Consider the following 15,749-nt stretch of genomic DNA (forward strand, 5'->3'; position numbering starts at 1 on the left):
CTCCTTATTGCCTAATTGTTTTTCTTGGTTGATGATTCCTAACTCTTCAGAACCCCATGTAACAACGTAAAGGCTTTATTCTTACTGGGAAAAAATTGTCAGCGCTATCTTCTTGGGAAGCAGAGAAGTGCCAAACCACCCGCCTTTCAGTAGCAACCTAGCACGTAACCTTTCCTCACAGCCACTCCACAGATCCATCCTTGTGGAGTGACTTCGAAGGTGATAGCAACCCTACATCACAGAGCATAAGGCCCCTGAAAGGTGTGCAAGGCTGTGAACTTGTACAGAAACAGACTCACATCTCTGTCTCACAGGGCAGCTGCTGGGGTTAAAACCCCAAACTTTCGACTAGCAGCTGAGCGCTGAAATCACTCCCTCACCCTGGCTCTGTGGATACCTCATTTCCTCACTTTGCTTCTCCCTTGGCTAGCCCAGACTTGCCACTTTCACACCTAAGAGGTTGTTTTCTTTTTCTCCTGCTCTTGAATCTCCTTTCTAATTTTTAGTTGTGGTCAGAAGCTACTTTGAGGTCTTGTGTGCTCATTTGGTACTTTGGTACTTTCTTGGTGAACTCTTGGGCCCCTTTCAGGTCACTATTCCTCATGCATTTTGCTGCCATAACTTTGCCTCCTGGGCTCTGCCCACACCTTTGACTGTACCCAAAAGTGCAAGTGATCCTCTCTCTGTTGGGGGATGCTTCATGTCAGAAAATTGAACTGTTGGGGAATCTGAATTCCTTTTAGCTCTGACCCTATGTCTGTCAAAGTCAATGAACCCCTGTGAATATTAGGCTTTCACTTATGACTAAAAAGATCTACCATAGATAGGCTAGGTATGAGCCACTGCTGGGTGTGGCAGAGTTTTGAAAGAGGCAAAAGTACATGCAAGCTACCAATTCATCCATAGTAGACAAGATGTAGGGGAAAGCCCCTGCTAAATTCCTAAACAGTTCTATTTAGCTTGTGGAACAATTATAGCCTCTGACTTCACTTGATGTGGCAGTTCCACAATCTCCTGTCAACTTGCGAAGGGGTGGAGTCTAGGCTGTCAAGCAGGTCCCAGCTTGGTGACCTCATTTGAGGTGTGAAGGAGAAGCCAGAGACACTAATTCCCTGAAAGGCACTCATTCCTCTTGACAAGCCCTATGGAGATACAGTGATAGAGTCAGAGTCCCGGAGCTGGAGGAGCCACGTGGAGACCCACGCCAGCGCTGAGATTCTTCCACTGCCACTGGATCCACAAGACTTTCCACTCACTGGCCTGTGATTTTTCTTCCTGCATTTGACATCTTTGCATGTGCTGCATGTGTCTGAAAAATTTATAGACTGGTAATGGACACATGGCCTAATATTGGATTTATGGACTTGACTAGGATGGGATATTTTCTTAATGTACAATTGCTCTCTGACATGAAGTTCTCTCTTACACATATATTATTGTCTATGAATTTGTTTCTCTAGTCAACCCAGACTAACACACTTGGTTACTCCTCAGTTTGATGTTTAAGATACATTAGTACAGAGAGAAAATTTCAACAAAGCATTAGAATACTAACGTGTTAAAATTTCCTACTGATTCTGGAATGCATTCAAAAAGTTATTCAACAAATACTTATTTGGTTTTATAATCTTCAAGAAACTGTGTGGTAATCATTCTGGATAACAAGGTGAGCAAGACTCAAAAGCTAAGATGAGAAGTCAAGGGAGCACAGGGAAGCTAAATCAATGAAAACAGAATAAACAGAATGGAAATCATGAGATTGCTGACACATCACAAAAATTTTCACCAAAATCACTGCAGTGAAAAAATTATTAAATGCAGAGCTAATTTTCTACAAAAGCATTCACCAAAATGCAATAAAACATGTTAAAAGCATTTTACCTATATAAAATATTTACCTAAATATGTATATATTTTTATTAAAAGAATTGAGAATTCATACATCTAGTAGAATTAGCTCTGTTCTTACCATTTCCTTCAGCACTTGTAAACAGAGTAATTTATTCAAGATAAAAAATATTATAATCACTACAGAAAAGCCCATTGGCAGTATCCCCAATAGCAAATTTGGTAATCATAGAGTGCAACTGTGAGGAAGTTTGTATGCAATTGTGCTTTTTAAATTAAAAATAGCAAATCATATAAAACAGATGAATTCTGAGTGAATCCAGATGTGTCACAAAACTCGATTAAACATTGTGCATGTGAATCAAAAGTAACTATTTTGCATATGCTATTTTTATATTCAAATAATTAAAAGTTAGAAAAACATATTTATTTTCATATTCATATATGTCCCATTTTGATAGTAATTTTATTTTTGAAAGTAGTTATTAGGAAACATTCTTTATATCGCCCTGGGTGGGTAGGATTTAGTCATGTATGGGAAATGATTGGGGTCAAGACACATATTTTTTTTTCTGGAGGTGAGATGAGCAAGTGCAAAGCCATGGAAGGAACAATGTGTCCCTTGAGACATGTAAATGTGATCAGGGTGGCCAGAACACCAAAGGTGAGAAAGGTGTCTTAAGATGGTACAAATTTCTGGTCCAGACAGTTGTCAAATGATTCAGTGATTAAAGAAACACTGGTCCATATTCCAGTGACAACTGCACTAACACTTTTAGCTGTTAAGCTACGTTGTTATTGTTAGTGCTGGCAAGTTCATTCTGACACCTTGTGAACCAATGGACAACAGGACAAACCACTGTGCATCCCCACCCCAGCCACACAATTGTTGTTTGATTCAATTGGTGTAATTACTAAGTCAACCAATCTCATTGAGAGTCTTCCTTGTTTCACATACCCTCTAGGTTACCAAACAAGATACCATATCTTTCTCTGGGGGTTGGTCACTTTTGGTGACATGCTTGAAGTACTTGAGACAAATCCTTCCTATGCTAATCTTAAAGCACCAATCTGGCTGTGCTTCTTCCAAAACGTATTTGTTAATTCTTCTCAAAATTCATGACGTATTTCATGTTTTTGCAAACTCCATAACTCCAAGACATTAATTCTTCTATGATTACCCTCTTTATTGTTCTATATTATACCTATAGCTATAGGATTGTACTTATATAAAATTTTTGTCTAAAATATATATATTTTTATTATAAATTAGAATTAAGAAATGCTACCATATAGTAGCATTTTCCCTGAGCTTACCATTTACTTCAGCATTTGTAAGGACAATATATTAGTCAAGATAATATGAATAAATTGAAAATAATAGGTCTTGGATCAAGGACCCCTTAGTCCTCCATGTGACAACTTTTTGTTTACATTTTATTTTTCATTTTTGTAAAGATCATTTTATTGGGGATTCTCATAGCTCTTATAAGAATCCATTTATCAATTGTATCAAGCATATTTGTACATATGTTGCCATCATTATTTTCTAAACATTTACTTTCAACTTGAGCCCTTGGTATCAGCTCCTCTTTTTAGCCTAACCCCTCTTCCCACCTTCATGATCCTAAATAAATTATAAAGTATTATTATTTTCCTATCTTACACTGACAGCTGTCTCCCTTCACCCACAGTTATGTGGCTTGTCCCCATGGAAGGGGGGTACTAGGTATCAATCTTTGCGATTGGCCCCACCTCCCCTCCTCCCCCCACCTTCAGCCTTCCATCATGGTATAGCTACTCCCATTTCTGTTCCTGAGGGGTTTATCTGATCTGGATTCTGTGTGTCCTGAGCTCTTATCTGTACCAGTGTACATGCTCCAATATAGCCAGAAGTGAAAGGCAGGACTGGGGTCATGATAGTGGGGGGGGTGAGGAAGCCTCAAAGAACCCGAGTAATCTTGTGTATTTCATGGATGCTATACTGCGCCCTGGTTGACCCCTCCCTTCCTGTGATCCTTCTGTGAGAGGATGTCCTATTATTGTTTTGCCTACCTATATAAGATAGGGCTGGGAAACCAGCTGAGGAGAAAGCAATGAGACCAATGGTTCCAGAGGAATTTGCAGGTAGGAGGAGGTGGGGGAATGGATCAGTGAGTAAACAGGGGAGCAACTAGGGAATTAAAATCAACAACAAGGACATATAGATCCTCTACGTCTACCTGAGAGGAATTATTAAGAGGTAGAAGAAGGGTGAGCATGATGGTGGGGCAGGAGGAATGTAAAGGAAACAGAGGAAAGATCTAGGAAGCAAAACTATGGATAGAGGTGTAAACATAGGTATGTATATATATTAATTCATAAAATAGAAGTATTGCCTATGTACATATATTTATATGGCAATATATTGAGGAAGTGGATGGACGTTGGACCTCTGTTCAAGCTGATCCTCAACCCAAGAACACTTTGGTCTAACAACCTGGCATTCTGTGATGCTCATCCTTCCTTCATGATCGCCAAAGACAAAATTGGTGTACAAGCAAATGTGGTGAAGAAAGCTGATGCTATAGTATCTTGGGTCTTAAAGGTTTGAAGTTAAACAAGAAGCCATGTAGCAGAGAAGCAACAAGCCCAAATAGAAGAAACACACCAGCCTGTGCGATCATGAGGTGTCACTGGGATCAGGTAACAGGAACAAGAAGACACCACACAAAAAATATATTGCTGAGAACAAGGACACCTGAAGCCATCTTTTCTTTTCAGTACTAAAAGATTTTTAGCAGGAGATTTGCCTAATGCAATGGGTCATTTGGTTTATCAGCTGCTGCTTCCGTGCGTGTTGCTTATGGATCAAAATAATATGACAAAATTAATGACATCAATGTTTTCTGGTTTTATCATAACGCTGTTTATTGATATAATCCATATTGAAGTCTTTGACCATCATCAGTAAATCCTTCCAGTATTTTTCACTTTCAGCAAGCAAATTTGAGTTGTTAGCACATCATAGGTTGTTACTGAGGTTTTGCCAATCCTGATATCAAGTTCTTGGTCTTCATATAACCTCACGTATTGCTGGATTATTTGTTCAGCATGCAGATCATACAGTTTGGAGAAAGGATATAACCATGGTGCTTTATCCCCTTGTTCTGTTTGAAAATCTGCTTCTCCCCAGCTGTACAAGTTCCCATGAGAACAATGGAATGATCTGGGATTTAATTCTTCTCAATGTTATCCATAATCTGCAATGACTCACTCAGTCAAATGCCCTTTCAGAGTCAATCAGTATTCTCTGCTGTTCTGGAATTGTCTGCTTTCAGCCAAGGTCTATCTGACATCAGGCAGGATGTGCCTCATGTCACGTTTTCTTCTCAAACTGGCTTGACTTTCTGGGAGCTCCCTGTCAATGTACTGCTTGCAGCCGCTTTGCAATTATTCTCAGCAAAAACACATCAACATTTTACAGCAATGGTATTATTCAATAATTTCTGTCTTCTGCTGGGTTGGGTTACCTTTCTCATTTGGATAGCCAGGTGGCTGTTTTCCAAATCGCTAGGCACAGACAAGCAAAGCTTCCAGTGCTGCATCATTTGTTAACGCTCTCAATATTTCAGTATTTGATAGAATGTCGATTTCTGGAGCCTTGTTTTGTTTCTGCAATGCCTTCCATGAAACCTAGATGTCGATTCTGAATCATATGTTCACTCTTGAAATGTCTGACAATTATTTTAGGTTCAGTGACTGTAGGCATTCCTTCCATCTTCTTTTGATGGATCCTGTACCGTTTCATATTTTCCACATAGAATTTCAAATCTTTCAGATTGAGAAATGCCAGATCTGGTCCTCCATTTTGTTTTTCTAATTCCAAATTTTCATACATTCCATTATATTACCATATTATTAACTTTTTGTTATTTATTTAGCCAAATATCAACTAATTTAAGTATCCTACCTAATTTAAATTACCTCTGAGGAAAAAAAAATCTCCTTTGTTCATTTTGTGGTCAATTTTTAAATTACCTTGTAGTGATCAAACCCGTTTCATCCTGATTGTCACTGAATGCTAAATTACACATTCTTGAGTTGTCCATACTCAGCACTAAACACCCAGTGACAAGCCTTATGGCATTTTTGTAACCGAGGTAAAATGTATTGTTTTAGAAGTATGTGAAATGGCCCAATTATAATAGTTAACAGTACTTCATTGCTACCTCTTGTGAGGATCTATGATAAATTCACTATCTGGGAGGTGCTCAAAGGTGTTTTGATGTCCAATTTAATGCTCTTTTCACCCTATTGTGCTACTCTAGTCGCCATTAGTGAAGTATTTCATATTTAAGAGAGCACAACACATATAGAAGACATAGGGTATTTGCTTGGTGTCACATGCCTGGCAGTTATTAAGCAGGGGGTCACAAGTAGGAAGCTTCCTTGGTGAAAAATACTTCCTGGGTGAGAGCAGTTGGCAATGCTATGTTTGGGACGAATTAACAAAGTTGTTCTAAGGTAAATAAAGGAGAAGCATCTACTAGTATACCAAATGAATTTTTACCACTGCTGCTAAAATTCTAGGACCCTTTCCCAACAATATATATCCCTTTTCAGAAATCTAGATATAAAAGAACTAGTGAATATGGAATAATTAATTAGTATATGTTGTTGTACATGGAGTCACTACAAGTCAGAACTGATTCAATGGCATCTAACAACAGAAACTTGTACATTTAAGCATTTCAGACTAGCTGGGCTCAAAGATTTAGGAGATCGCAAATCAAGTTGAGTGACTTCTCCAAGTAATGCCGCTCTCTCCAAAGATAGCCTTCAGTAATGACTGGTGACAATTTCGCCTGGCAGTCTAAGCACTCCACTACTGGCAGAAATATCAGCCATTGGAATTCACCCAAAGGTGCCTTGGAAGAACAGTTTGCTACCCTGCTTCCTACAAGCCGCATCCTTGAGGACCGTTTGCATCCTCTCTACTCTGCACACACACAGTCACCATGACATAGAACCGGTCCAACAGCAACTAACAACAATACAAGACAAGTGATCTACAGGAAACAGTGCCGCCTGCTCTGGGCAACAAATGAACAACGTATTCCTTTTCTCCTTAGGAAGGCGGTAAGGACTATTCGAGAATCAAACTACATCTTTAACCGAAGGAAGGTATTTTACGTGTCTCCTACAGGTGGGAGTCTGGATTTTCAGGTATGTTTTATATATAGTCAGCAATATAAATCCCCCCAAACAGAACAACAAACAGGATGTTTTCATTATTCTTGTATGACACGTTATGGAGAGAAAATGAAAATAGACTATAATTATGTTATTACTTGCATGTAACATTTAAAGGAAAAAGGGGTTTTTTTTGTTTTGTTTTTTACATTTTTTATAGAGCAAGTGGTATGCCCTAACATTGCGAATGGATTTGACCTGATAAGCAAATAATTTAGCTTCCTCTTTCTGCTAGTTAATCAACCAAATATGCACTGTAAAATAGTTATTTTTAAATGTCTTCCCAAATAATATGTTTATTGAATCACCAGTACATTAGAATCCCCAAAATCCCATTTGCATTTTTCCAACAAACAAGAATGGTTTCATCATTTCATATATGCACTTATTTTTCCACCAATATTTTGACTAATATTGAGTAACCAGTAATTATATAGTTGGTTTAGATCTTTAGAAATAGAGGGAAATTAAACCCCCAAATCCAAATTCACTGCCATCAACTCAAGTCTGACTCATAAGAACCGTATGGGAAAATCTCGAACTACCCTCTGCCAGTTTCCAAGACTGTAACTGTCCACGGGAGTGGAAAGCCTCATCTTTCTCCTTTGGGGTGACTGTTGGTTTTGAACTACTGACTTTGTGGTTTGCAGTGTAACTCACACCCCACCAGGGCTCCTAGAGGAAAATTAGACATAATTAATTAAATGAATTATTAGAAAAATGAATATCAAAAGTACATCTATTGCAAGTATTAAGAGAATTCCAGTGGAGATTTTGAGAAACAAGATGACATCAGTGAGCTAGGCGAGGGCTCCCATTTAAGCTGGTCAAGTGCAGAGAATGGAGCCTTTCTGCTTCAGCCAACGAAGGGTCAGGGAAACAGAGACAGCGGCAGTCTAGGTGAAAATATGAATGGGGAAGGCAGAAGAGAGAATGGAAACTGAAGCAGACTTATGAGTTTGTTTTTGCTTTTATTTTTGCATTTGGGTTATTGGGGGCTTTCAACCAGCATATTGTCTGAGGAACTCTTGAAACATCTCTGGGTCATCATCAGACTTTCTTTCTTCTGTCACTGTTCCTAGCACAGTGCACTTTGAATACTTGAGCCAAAGGGTTGGCTGCTGTAAGAACAAAATTCTTTTCTGGCGTCCCCCTTGGAAAATCTGAAGTCGGGACAGTGTAATTTAAACCCTTGGTATTATTACCACTACTAGCTATTTCGCGGTGTCCTGTGCTGAGCTTCTCTCGGCCTTTGTCCACTTTGTTGCTGTTTCCTCCTTACTGTTAGCCCCAGGCCCCAGGGAACTTCCTGCACAAGGTCAGACTGATGTGGCTCATAAGGTTCTCATTGACTGATGTTCACAAGTAGCTCCCAAGTGTTTCTCCCTCGTCTGTCTCGTTTTGAATCCCGAGGAAACCTGGCCAGCATTACGGCAAGCAGTCCGTAAACCTCTGCTGAACAGATTGGTGGTGGCTGCACGAGCATGACGTTTGCCAGGCACCAAACATGAGGCTCCCATCTCAGGAGATACTGAACTACCGCTGAGCCTTCTCCCTGCTGAGGGGCCTTAGAGTTTCCAATGAATAGAAATCGTTTTCTCACTCAAAAAAATTGTATGGGCTGCACGTTAAAACTTCACGAAATCTGCTTGTTAGTAATCGCCAAATGCTGCTCTGCTCACTTGAATCCATTTATGGAAAGGTTTTTAACCAGTCTAATATTAAATGAGAAAGAATAAAATAAGGATAATGCATATATCTATATATTTTTAAATCATGAATAATGCAATATGTGTGTGAATAGAATTTAATTTTAGAATTCATTTTATCACTAGGTGATAAAGTTAGTAGTTGGCTCACTGTAAAACTACTAGAAATATTATTTTATGGAGTAACAATGTAGACATAACTCTGTCAGTCTTTTTTTATTTCTAGTTTGTATTTTCCTTGAAGTGCCGGAAGTCCAAGGTTCGCTGTTCTAGACAAACAGGGCTCAGAAGAAAGATTGTAGATTCAGATACACTTAAAAATGCTCTCTACTCCAAAATGGTACTTTTACTCTCTAGAGTCGCTAAGAGGCTTAGTAGTGACGCACCGCTTGGAGATCCTGAAAGTCAGCCGTTCAAAAACACCAGTGGGTCAGCGGGAGAAAGACCAGGCTTTCTACTCCAGTTTGCAGTTACAATCTTGGAAAGTCATAGGGCAGTTCTACCGGGTTACTCTGAACCTGGGCAGTGAGTGGAGTGTGCCAGCGGGGAAACCAGCATACTGGGTTGCTTTTAAGTTGAGTCACTTCTAACTCATACAGATCTTAGAGTGTGGAGTAGAAAACAGCCCGCAGGGTCTGTAAGCTGTAGTCTTTTTGGGAGCAGATTGCAATGTCTTTTCTCCCGCAGCATGGCTAGTGGTTTCTAACTGCCAAGTTTTGTTTAGCTTCTGAGCACTGAACCACTGTGTATTCAGGACGTCTTTTCTAAGGTAAAATGACCCTGGAAAACACAAGTTAAATTTCTGATGCAAGCAATGATATCGTTTTTGCTTAAATCTGCTCACTGGGATTCAAATTCGACTACGGAAAAGAGAAGATCAACTCGTTTAAAGTCACCTGCTGAGGACAGAGCTTTGGACATCAGAATGATGTTTGTCCTCATCATCTGTGCGATACCTACAGAGAAAATTCTCTTAACGTTGTATTGTTGAAGATAATAGGTTACCTTCTCTCGCTGAGTTTTATTTCCTGCACTATTTCTTGTTAGAGAAGAAATTTCTTAATGATTAATAGCACATAATTCATTTTAAGTGCCAAAAGTGTTATTTTTTCCCATACATGTCAACACAAACTAAATATGCCCACAAAAATCTAGTTGCACAAACTTATCCTATGAGGGGGAAAAAAGGAATTGTAAACAGCATTTGTCTCACTAGGGAGCCCAAAAAACAAAAGTTATTTCATTTCTATGAGTTACAATTGGCATTAAGTTCAAACCACTAACACACTTCTTTATAAAAAATTTTTGGAGGTCTGAGATAAAACTAAGACCTGCCAGAAATTTTCAAATGCATGCTCTCTTGAACAATGTTTTGTAACTCATTTACTGAGGAAATCTCAGTTCCGAAGCAGCATCTGGTTTTCAGTGAATTCTGGCTTTCCCCCCATTTTTCCATCTGGACTGACTGAGGTACAAGTCAATCAAGTGTGGAGCGAAGGTCTCACAGCCAGATAGAAGCTGGTTCAGAGATGAAGCCCAAGAGCTCTTAGTGCAGGTACTTTCCTTTAGAGAGAGCCATTGTTTCATTAATTCTATTTTTAGAGCATGGATTATTGCAACCCTGCTACTGTGAAAATTGTAATCTCAACTGCAGATAGCAATCATAATAGACATCATTTAAAAATATTTGTCACACCACACATTCAAATGATCCATTGTACTATCTACAGCATCCCTTTCTTTGATACGCATACATCCTGTTTAAAAGTCCAAGTTATTCTACCACTAAAATAATGACCAGCATAATTGATCCTTCTTAAAGGAGCAAGTATAAGATTTTGAAGCTGATGGTTTATATGTAAGATTAGGATGTACTACCCTGTCACTGTAATCAGAGCAGGATATTTAGTTCCTCTAGTGAGGTAAGCAAGGAGTTCTAGTGCCATCGTAGGCTAGTCAATGGGTTACTTACCATGAGGTCAATAGTTCAAACCCACCGCGAGAGAAGAATTAATCTTTTTGCGCTGATAAGAATTTAGAGCCTCAAAAATCCTAAAGGACAGTCATACTCTGTCTTACAGGACCACTCTGAGTCACAATTGACTTGGAATGGCTAGGCATGTGTCACATCTGTAAAATGGGTGAAAATAAACTTTATAGCTCAAAGTGATGTTATGAGAGAATACAACGTAAATGGTATTGGGTTAGTACACACTAAAATACTGCTTTAAAACTAGTTTATACATAGATTTATCCTCATTTAACTTTGTGATGTGAAAAAAAACACAATAAAAGAGCATTGACCAGTTAATATATTGCATTCCTATTTAAGCGGCTACATATAAAGCTGATATTGGGCCCAGAATAGACTCACCACTGACAATGAGAATTGCTTAGAGCTTTCATGGTCACCTGTGATAGAGTGTTTTATATGCCTCCCATGTTTACTCTTCTTACATTAGTCTAGCAGCAACGCTGGATTGTCTGATTAAGCTAGGTAAGCACCATGAAACCATGAAAACCATGTGAAATTGTTCATCGCAAATTAGTACATTAGCCCAAGCAACCCCATGCTACCTTGCTCCCTCTGTGCTCCGTCCCTGTCAAAGAGTAAATTTGAAAAGAGACTTTGATTCGATACCAAGGTGCCATGGGTTTGAGAGACAAATAGGTGCCAGCCATGCCCAGAAGTGTATTCTTTGATGCTAAAAAAAAATTGAAATTGGTCGCTGCTGATAAGTAAACTCATGCTCTTCTTGCTCATTGGGTAATCCAGCACTGTCTTTCTGACTAATTCAGAAGACACGATCGATCACTTCCTGGTAAAAGTATCTAGGGATTTCTGCTGTTACTCTGGTTGGTGCCATTGAGTCCACTCTGATCCAGAGTCACCTTGCACGCTCACAACTAAGCAGTGCCCTCTCTTGAGCCATCTTCACAACAGTCGCCATGCCTAGCCAATCATGGCACCATGATGTCAAGGGAGCCAGGCCAGCTCCTTGTGAGCCTTCCTCTTCTTTGCTGCCCCTCTACTTTACCAAACATGATGTCCTTCTCAAGGGACTGGCCTCTCCTGACAACAAGTCCAAGGCATGTAAAAGGAAGTCTCTCCATTCTTGCCATACTTCTTCCAAAACAAATTTGTTTACACTTTTGGCAGTCCATGGTAGTTTCAATATTCTTTGCCAGCACCACAATTCAAATGTATCTATTCTTCTTTGGACTTCTTTATGCAATATCCAATTTTCACATGCATATGAAACAACAGAAAATATCACGGCTTGGGTCAGTGCACCTTAGTCCTCAAAGTAAAATCCTTTCTTTTCAATACTCTAGAGAGGTCTTGTGCAGCAGGTTTGCCTAATGCAATTTATCATTTAGTCTCCAGACTGCTGGTTCCCTGAGCATGTTAGTGGGTCCAAGCAAGAAAACATCCTCAATAACTTAGCCTTTTCTCCATTTATCGTGATGTTATTAGTCCAGTTGGGAGAATTCTGGTATTGTTTACATTGAGTTTTAATCCACACAGAAGGCTGAAATCTCTGTTCTTCATCAGCAAATGTGTCCAGCCCCCTCACTTGCAGTGAGCAAGGTTGTGTCATCTGAATATCAAAGGTTGCTAATAAGCGTTCTTCCAAACCCGATATAGCATTCTTCTTCATTTAAGCCAGGTTCTCTGATGATATGCTCAGCAGACACAATCCTGTCCTGATTTGAAATCATGCAGTATTCGCTTGTTCAGGTTGCACAACTGCCTCTTGATCCATGGACAAATTCCACAATAGCACAATGAAGTGTTTTAGAATTTCCATTCTTCTCAATGTTAACCATAGTTTATTATGGTCCACACTGTCCAGTACCTTAGCTTGGTCAATAAAACATGAATAAACATCTTTCTTTCATTCTACTCTTCCAGCTAAAATCTATAAGACATTGACAACGAAATGCCTTGTTCTATATCCTCTTCTGAATCATGCCTGAACCTCTGGCAGCTTGTGTCTGTGTCCTGCTGTAACCATGGTTGGATGATCTGCAGCAACATTTTACTTGCATGTCATATCAATGTCCTTGGCTAGAGATGAATCCTCAATACTCCAGTAACCTCTTCCTAACAAATAACTCAAAAACTCAGAGATTACAATAGCACATATTTATTATCTCCCAATTTGGGGGTGGGAGGTGGGCAGGAAATCCTGAAAAACTAGGTCCTTTTTAAAGGCCCCTCCCAAGTTTTCAACCAAGTTATCAGCTAGGATTGGTCTCGCATCTGCAAGTCCAACTAGTGATTAATCTTCAAACCTCACTCACACGGCTGTTGGCGAGATGCTGTTCCTAGAAAACGGTTACATTGTGAAACTGTGAGCCTCAGTTTGCTGCTGGCTTTTGGCTGGAGGTTACCCTTGACCCTTGTCAAAGTACTTTGTTTCACCCAGATCGGAGGAAAATAGTCTGATCATAAGATTTGTGTCACAATATTTTATAACTGAACTATGCCCTCAACATCACCATATTATATTAGTTAGAAGCAAGTGACCAGAGAAAGGGATTACACCAGGCTATAAAGAGGGTGGTTCTGCTTTGTACAAATGGGTGCTGTGAGTCACAATTCACCAATTGACAACCTGGTTTGAGTCCTTTGCTTGGGTAAGTATCAGGAGAAGGTGAATATTTTTGGTTGGCCATTTTGGAGACTGCATGCCACACGTTCAAGAATGTGTAGTTACAGGTTTTAAAAAGGTGCTGCCACCCTCACCCTGAATGATGACGTGGACTACCATGTTGACTTGCTTATGGAGCACACATGCCACTGAGAACGCCGGCGACCCTGTTGTCCTCACATTACTCATTGCGAGCTTCATAACAAGGATCTTTGAGATGGGCAAGAGACTATTCCCAAATACAGATAAGAGAACAGATTCCTAGAACTTAGGCTATTTTTTTAAAATGTCACAAAAGAAGTTATCACAAAACCTTATTCATGCTTAGGACTTTTGACTTCAGCACTGGATTAGTTTTGTTCTCTTAGAGTTGGCTCGAATGATGTGCCTAAGGTCCTCCAGACAATCACTGACGTCACCCTATTAGAGTTATCGTGAAAAATATCAAATAATAATTTTTTTAAAATTGTTTCCTTCAAGAAAAATGTTTCCCTTGGTTCTGTGTACCTCAAGAATGAAGTGCAAACGTATAAAATGGCAAACATAATTACTTCGCAATTCTACTTCTTGCTTGCCCGAGCAGAGTTAGCTATATGTTCTCTGAATGGTCCTATAGGCCTTTGCTCCTACTTCTCTTTTAGCACTTAATACACTAAAGGGAATTTGCGCTTATATCTGACTCTATATTAGATAGTGAGTCCCTTACAGGCAAAGGGCCTAACTTACTTTTTGTATTCCCTGAGCAAAACAAGTGACTCATTTAGAAAGCTTTATGCATCTATCAATATAATACAGGGAATAACAGAACTTAGATATTTTGCAAAATTTATGTGAAGTTCACATCACAGCACACCGTCTGTTGAAGTTGAAAATAGCAGCATGGATTTTTAGGCCAATCCCATAGAAAATAAGAACCATTTGAGAAGCTAATAAAGCTCAGAATGACTTTTGTCACCGAAAGAGTCCTGTTGAAATGCCCCAGCGCTTAGTGGATTTCATATTATTAAAGAGTTCATATTTCCTTTCTTCTCCGACTAATCTTCCAATAAAATGTCATTGCTCCTGTTGGATTTATGAATCCTTCCCCCTTCATAATCATAATAGAAGTTGTGGTGGTCCTAGTAACCAAGCCACCCCGACCGCTTATTCAGCCCCTGCTCTGAGCCAGTAATTATTCAAAGTCTGTGGTATCAAAGTCTTGGATTATCCTGCAGAGTCATAATTTGAAATCTCCCACTCTTTCCCTCGCACCAGGTAGCTCAAGTTTAATGCGGAGCCATTATTTTTCCTCTAGGTAGAATTGCTGATTCCACGCAGACACCCAGTCAGAAGGAACACTGTGCCGTTACGGAGACACCATCCCATTTCTAGCCTACGTGACATATGACCCTCACCTGTCAGTGCAGTCTTGGATATTCCGAATAAAGATGGAGTAGAAATAAAGGCATGGAAATCTACTTCCAAAAATTTGGTCATTGAAAACTGGATTGCAGCTATCTTATCCATAGTGGACGGTGTAGGATGTAGCAGTATTCAGTGTTAGTGTTCACGCTGAATTGGACACACTCTAACCTAACAAAGCCTAACAAAACAACTGAAACTCACAAAATATAACCAAACCTACTGCTATTGAGTTGATCCCAGTTCACAGACATCCTAAATAAGGATTCTGAGGGGGGAAATCTTTTCAGGGGCTGAAAGACTCATCCTTTTCCTGCTGGTGGATTTGAAGCCCTGACCTTACAGTTTGCAGCCAGTTCTTACCTGAGAGTGCCACCAAGGCTCCTCAACTAAAATAAAAGTTACTGTTATCTGTTGCACTTTATGCTCACTTTATTTATGTAGGAACCCTTCAATGTCATACTGATAGTAAGTGACTGAGCAACTAGTTGAATAACGAGTCTGTACAGTAACCAGTCCCAGACAGACTCAAACACCATCTTGGCCAATACACACAAGTACCTTCTAATCCAACATCTGCATTGAAGCAATAGTTCACCTAGAGTAACTAAAATGCCCTGGATTCTTCAAAAGAATATAAGGCGTATGTTCTCACGCCCTCATCTCTCTCCTACAGAACCCCGTACAAACACAAACAGGACTTACTTTACCACCTAACATCCCAATGCCAAGCCAACTCCAAGGGAAAATCCAGTCCTGCTTTATGAAATGGACATCCTACAAATTACTGCTGTCAAGCCAAAGGATGACAAAAGTGTTCAGAACAATAATTTCAAAAGAAAAAAAAAACTTTTGAATCTCTTATGCATCTTACCTCTCTCTGACTATGGGTGTTTTT

Source organism: Tenrec ecaudatus, chromosome 4 (genome assembly GCF_050624435.1).
Source record: "Tenrec ecaudatus isolate mTenEca1 chromosome 4, mTenEca1.hap1, whole genome shotgun sequence".
Lineage (NCBI taxonomy): Eukaryota > Metazoa > Chordata > Mammalia > Afrosoricida > Tenrecidae > Tenrec > Tenrec ecaudatus.